Raw genomic sequence first — 6517 nt, forward strand, 5'->3', positions numbered from 1 at the left:
CTCAACCTTGTATGAATTTTGTACAATGTCCACAGCTGCAGTGAGTTATGAATGCAATAGTAATGACACCGTTTACAGCATTGTGCTACAGCACAGCACACTCTTCCTTATCTCTCGCCCCTACACTCTTTCTTCAGTATTCCCTGAACCTTGGTGTAGGTGACTGAGAAGTCCTTTTTAGGTACGGCACTCAACATTTGCTTCTCCATACTTTGAGAATCGTTTCTCAAATACAAATAAAAAAATTTATAAAAATTTCAAAAATAATACAAAAGAAGTATTTCTCAATACTTTGGCCAGTTATGAGTCTCTGCATTAACTGCTACCCATTGTGAAAAAAAAAGATTCTCTGATGAAAGCTGAGAGGATCCCTAATCTATGCAGATTTTATATCTTAAATTTGTAACTGTGGCTATGTCTTTTTTTTTTTAAAGACAGAGTATTGTATAGCCACGACAAGTCTCAAGCTCACAATGCTCCTGCTCACCTCTTGTGTGCTGAGGCTACAGAGACTGCCAACACATTCTCTTTATTCTACCTTGAGCTATTGTTTTGTAGATCAGGTCATTTTCAATTTTTTTTCCAGTTATGTCCATCATGAAAATGTGTTTTTGTGCCTTGAATATGAAATATCCCCCATAGATTCATACATTCAACATTTGATTTCTAGTTGGTGAATCTATTTTGGAATGTTCTGGAAACCTTTGGATGTGGTACCTAGCTGGAGAAAGTGAGTCCTAGTAAGCATGCCTTTGATAGTAATCCTGATCTCCAGTGCCTTCCCCACTCTCTCTGTTCATGTCTTCCATGAGAAGAATAACTTCCTATCTTACCCACTCCTGCTCCAACTGCCATGATGTCCTGCCCAAACATATAGGACCAAGCCACCATGAACTGAACCCTCTGAAACTGAGAGCCAAAATAAATCTTCCCTTCTGTGGTGTTTTGAATGAGAATGTCTCCATAGGCTCCCGTGTTTGAATGTGTTGGGAACTATTAGAATGGGTAGCCTTCTTGGAGGAGGTATATTACTAGTAATAGAGAGACTTTGAGGTTTCAAATGCCCTTACCATCCCACAATGTCTCCTTCCCACCCTTCTACCCCTCTACCTTCTGCCTGGATCAAGGTGTAAACTCTTAGATGTTGCTTCAGCACTATGCTTACCTTTGCGCCACCATGCTTCCTGTTTTGATGATCATAGATTGTAACTCTCTGAAATTGAAAGCAAGCTCCCAAATAAATGCTTCCTTTTATATGAGAAGTCTTGGTTATTATAGCTCTTCACAGCAATAGGACACCAAGACACCTGCCTTGTTTATGTGCACACTTGTCATAGGACCTAAATGTAACTAATACAATTGCTGAAAGGCTTCTTCAAACTTATAGTCTCAAATTTTCATATGGTTAAGAATCTATCTCATGAGAAATAGATTATGAATTCTGATTCAGCTGGATTAAGATCAAAGATTCTATATGTACAAGAAAGTTCCAGGTGTTGTTGATAGTGCTGTACTCACATTTTAAGGAAGAAAAAAATAGATTAAGATTTTTTTTTTGAAAATCTTGATTAAACACTGTGAAGAAACTTAATATACACTCCTGAAACTTTAAGCATTTTCAGATTAAAACCATCTTTTGGTTTGCTAGGACATGATCATAATATCAGCACTCAGGAATCAAGAGGAACATCATTAGGCTCTGACATAATAAGGCCCCACTTCCTGAGTGAGGTAACCCAATCACAGAAAAACACACATGGTATGCACTCATTGATAAGTGGATACTAGCCCAAATGCTTGAATTACCCTAGATGCACAGAACACATGAAACTCAGGAAGGATGACCAAAATGCGAATGCTTCACTCCTTCTTTAAAAGGGGAACAAGAATATCCTTGGGAGTGAATAGGGAGGCAAAGTTTAGAACAGAGGCAGAAGGAACACCCATTCAGAGCCTGCCCCACATGTGGCCCATACATATACAGCCACCAAACTAGATAAGATGGATGAAGCAAAGAAGTTCAGGCCGACAGGAACCGGATATAGATCTCTCCTGAGAGACACAGCCAGAATACAGCAAATACATAGGCGAATGCCAGCAGTAAACCACTGAACTGAGAACGGGACCCCCGTTGAAGGAATCAGAGAAAGGACTGGAAGAGCTTGAAGGGGCTCGAGACCCCCATATGAACAACAATGCCAAGCAACCAGAGCTTCCAGGGACTAAGCCACTACCTAAAGACTATACATGGACTGACCCTGGACTCTGACCTCATAGGTAGCAATGAATATCCTAGTAAGAGCACCAGTGGAAGGGGAAGCCCTGGGTCCTGCCAAGACTGAACCCCCAGTGAACGTGACTATTGGGGGGAGGGCAGTAATGGGGGAAGGACGGGGAGGGGAACACCCATATAGAAGAGGAGGGGGAGGTGTTAGGGGGATGTTGGCCCGGAAACCAGGAAAGGGAATAACAATCGAAATGTAAATAAGAAATACTCAAGTTAATAAAGATGGAAAAAAATAAGGCCCCACTTCAAAACAATGTCTTTGTGAAATTCTTGTTATGGCACTGTAGTTTACATGTTTATGTTGTAGTCATTAGGTGGCATTTACCCACAAATTCAACCTCACAGCACTCTGTGGCCTTCAGGTAAGTGTCAAATATCTGAGACCATCTCTTCAAGGAATAACAGCCACTCACTATTGATCTTCTGCAAGGTCACTTCATGTCATAATTGTAGCTATGAGTGAATCCATTTGCAGGAAATGAAACTAGCCAGGTATTCTCTAACCCTTAAGGTAAGATGTATCCCCAAGTCTGGAATTTAGAGCCTGCTGTCAAGTCAACTTTATAAACACAGTGCCAACTAAGGCTGTTTGCACATAGAGTAAGAATATGCTTCCAGAAGACCTACAGGAGATTGTGGGGATAGATAGAGAAGCAGACGGAGACAAGTAAGAATGTAGTCTCAAGAGAAAGCCTTAACCCCATAATCTTAATCTGGTCCATGGGGCCCAGAAGCATCAGTTCCACTATGGGTTTGTCTAGCTTTTGGGCAAAAGATTAGGCCTAAGTGTGTCACTCTGGTTTATTAGTCAGTGAATATAGGTCAAAGGTACAGAAAACCTGTCAGGCATCTCCAAGCCAGTTGACTTCCGTCAGCCAAAGGCAATGGTCCAGTCAGAAGCAAACTATTGACAACACCTTTCCTTACAGCCAAAGGGACACAGATAGGGGTTGGTGAATGGGGTCTGAGCAGGAAAGCAGTACAGCCTACTGGGATACAAAGGGACTCCTAAGTGTGCATTGGCCGCTTGGAATGCAGACATCTTTCCCTGGTGGTCAAACAGACCCTTTCTCCATACAGATCACTTAGGGGAGATATAGAATGAAGGTATACATTGTAGAGAGACACGGGAAGAGAAGTCAAGTGCTGGCCTGAGATACGTCAGAAGAAATAGGAGCGTAGTTAGGACTCGGACACGAATCACGAACTCCTAAATAAAGCTTTATGTGGGAACTCAGCAAGGAGGAGTAGGTCGAAGTCCTAGGCAGCTAAGTAGCCTCACAACATGGCTCCTGTTCTACAAATCCTTCAAGAAAAAGCTTGGCAGCCCCCAGGGCTACATCTATGGGTTTCCCTTTCCTTTCCTGCAAGCTGCACATTCTCCAAGTCTGTAGTCTCCCAGGAAATCAAAGAGGCCTTCTGTTCTATCAGATGACAAACATCTCGTTTTCTTGGCACAAACTCAACAACAAGCAAATGCCAGACTTCCAGATTTCGTAAATGAGCGAATCCAAAACCTAGAAAAATCCTTGCCAAGGCTAAAGAGGAGGTGGGTGTTTGCAGCTAACTATTTAGCATTTCAAAGTTAATTACATTTATTTCCCTTATCATAGCTTTCTGGGTCTAAAGAAACTTCCATAAAGCAGAGACATAGCTGCCTATAAATGTCCTCACTAATAGTTCATAATTTGTCTCCAAGGGGGGACATGTGTAACCTCTTTCATACTGAAAGTGTGCAATGTTTTCTAATTGTGGAAGGTACCTACCTAAGGAAACACACAATATATTCTATTCATCGTGTTGAATTAAAATAATTTTTAAAGCAAAAATGTGTTAGTGGGGAATGAAAGACACTGTCTAGACAGCTTGCTCCAGGCGGAATGCACAGTGACTGGCACAGCTGAATGGCTTGCCCTTTGATCATTAATGGGCAGTGATAGGCAGCTGAGAACTCTGGGTACCCAGAGATGACTGGGCACTGCTCAGGTCCTGATAGAGCAGAAGAGCAAGCTGCATAGCACTCTGTCTTCACTTGTTCCTCTGCGTACAAGGTGCTGTGATCACCTCCTCCACCAATGCAGATGAGAGGTTCATGGGGCAGGCTCACACTTCACCCCCGATTTCAGGTTCAACTGATGACAGCTGCAGCTCCTTGTCTGACCTCCTAAACTGCTCACCCACGGTTCTGCTCACACGAGTAAATTCTAATGCCATTCTTTGAGTTTCACCTCTGTCATCATCTCATCTGTTCTTCACAAACCACGGCCCGTCCGTTAGTCAATGCTGCTAACATTAAGTCCAGTCCCTGAACTTGACCATTTCTATCACCTACTGCAGTTATAGTTGAGAACTCATTTGCAAAAGACATTCCTTGTGTTACTGCGCTGATCATATTTGGGGATTGGACCATTAATAGGTGACTATTTCTTTGCGGCTCTGCCCTCATGGATGGCTTCCTTAATCCATTAGTGGATTATTTAGTTCTTAGAAGAGTGGTTTGGTTTGAATGTGTCCTTCTGGAGTATTTGCTATCTCAGCTTGTAGCACCCTCCACCACTAAAAGCTGGGCTTTCTGGCTCCTTGCTATTTCTATATCTAGAACTGTGGATAAATCCTTTCAAGCTACATAGTTTTCTCAATCTGTTTTATTCAGTCACAGTGACAGCAAAACTGAGAGGCTGGGGGACGTGATTCAGTGATCGCTTGGACGATGTGATGCCCTAGGTAGGAAGTTCAGCACTACAAAAAAAGTCAACTAAAAGAAAGAAAAGAAAATAGACTAAGATGTCACTTTCGCCGCTTTTATAGTTCAAGTCATCATCACCATGTCTTGCCTGGTAGTTAAAATCTCTCCATCGGTACTCTCAATGGTCTTTCTTTGTTACCAGCCCTTGGTTCACAGTACATCAAGAGGGATCCTTTGAAAAACACAAATGAGATGTGTTGCAGACTGTTTGTCAAAACTTTCCAACTCCATCAAAGTGAAGCTAAGGATGTTTCTAATACAACACCTACCAGGCCCCCGCATATAAACTACATTGCCCTTTTACCTGCCTTACTCGCCATCCCCTGCTTTCCCAAACCATTGTTTCCAGAACCTCCAGGCATGGTCTCACCTTCTGTGCTCTCACAGCAAGGCTGACGTCTATGCTTCAGATAGGTCTTCAGTCATACCTCTTTCTACTGTGCGGTCTCTGCATCTCAGTAACAAGTCCTTAACTTTTATCATACTAAAGTATTGCTTGTCTATGGTGTTTTCCCCCGTAGAACCATGTGTCACAAGAACTATGCTGTGTACCTCATGTGTTCTACTCATTAGAGATCTGCTAAAGTCTTACAGGGAACTTGGAAACTGGCGACTTGACACTGGTTCGTGAAGCTGGGAGAAGAGGCAATCATCACTCAAGGCAGACAAGGCTCCTATTTTTATAGGTTTTAGGGTCCAGAGTTGTATTTCCCTGTTTTATTGTCACTAACCACAAGAGACCATTTAAATCTAAAGCCATTAAAATTAAGCAGAACTGTAGAATCAGTTTTTCAGCAGCGTCAACCTTATTACAAGTGCAAAATGGTCTCACTGGGTGTAGGTTTCTAGTTAGCTGTTTCCTCCATCCGAGCTAGTTCCAACGAGAGAGTTCTTTTCGGCTCTGACAAATACCGTAGGCTTCGTCAACCCCAATTCCCTTGTGAAAACTCTGCAGTTCAAGGAAACAGTGACTCAAAGAAGTTCATACAGTTGCTCAATGACAAATACAGTATTGAATCCAACTCCTCCAATTCCACAGATTGTTGTGGATAATAAACAGTATGTGGACATGCTGTGGATTTCCTTCCAACGTATCAGTGTAGGAGACAAGCAACTGAGAGCCGATTTCTCTCTGTGTGTCTTCTGTGAATACCGTCGGTTACAAAACAGAAGAGCAGCAACTTGGTTAGTGTCTATCTCTTTTCTCCTATCTCTGTCTGAAACCCTTTTCTTCTAAGGCATGTCTTTCTTGCTGTATAAGGCTTGTTGAAATGTACAGCTTAATTCCTTTTTAGAAAATAAATAAATAAATAAATAAATAAATAAATAAATAAATAAACAAACAAACATTTTTTCTTCCTTCATTTGGCAGCCGGGAGATAGGTTTGTGAGCAACCTAGGCTAATCCAAGTCATTGTCAAAGGGAACTTTAGACACAGAACTTGATGAGGTGGCCACTCCTAGCCCTTAGGCCACTGCACGTA

This window comes from Rattus norvegicus, chromosome 3, assembly GCF_021556685.1.
Source record: "Rattus norvegicus strain SHRSP/BbbUtx chromosome 3, alternate assembly SHRSP_T2T, whole genome shotgun sequence".
Classification (NCBI taxonomy): Eukaryota; Metazoa; Chordata; class Mammalia; order Rodentia; family Muridae; genus Rattus; species Rattus norvegicus.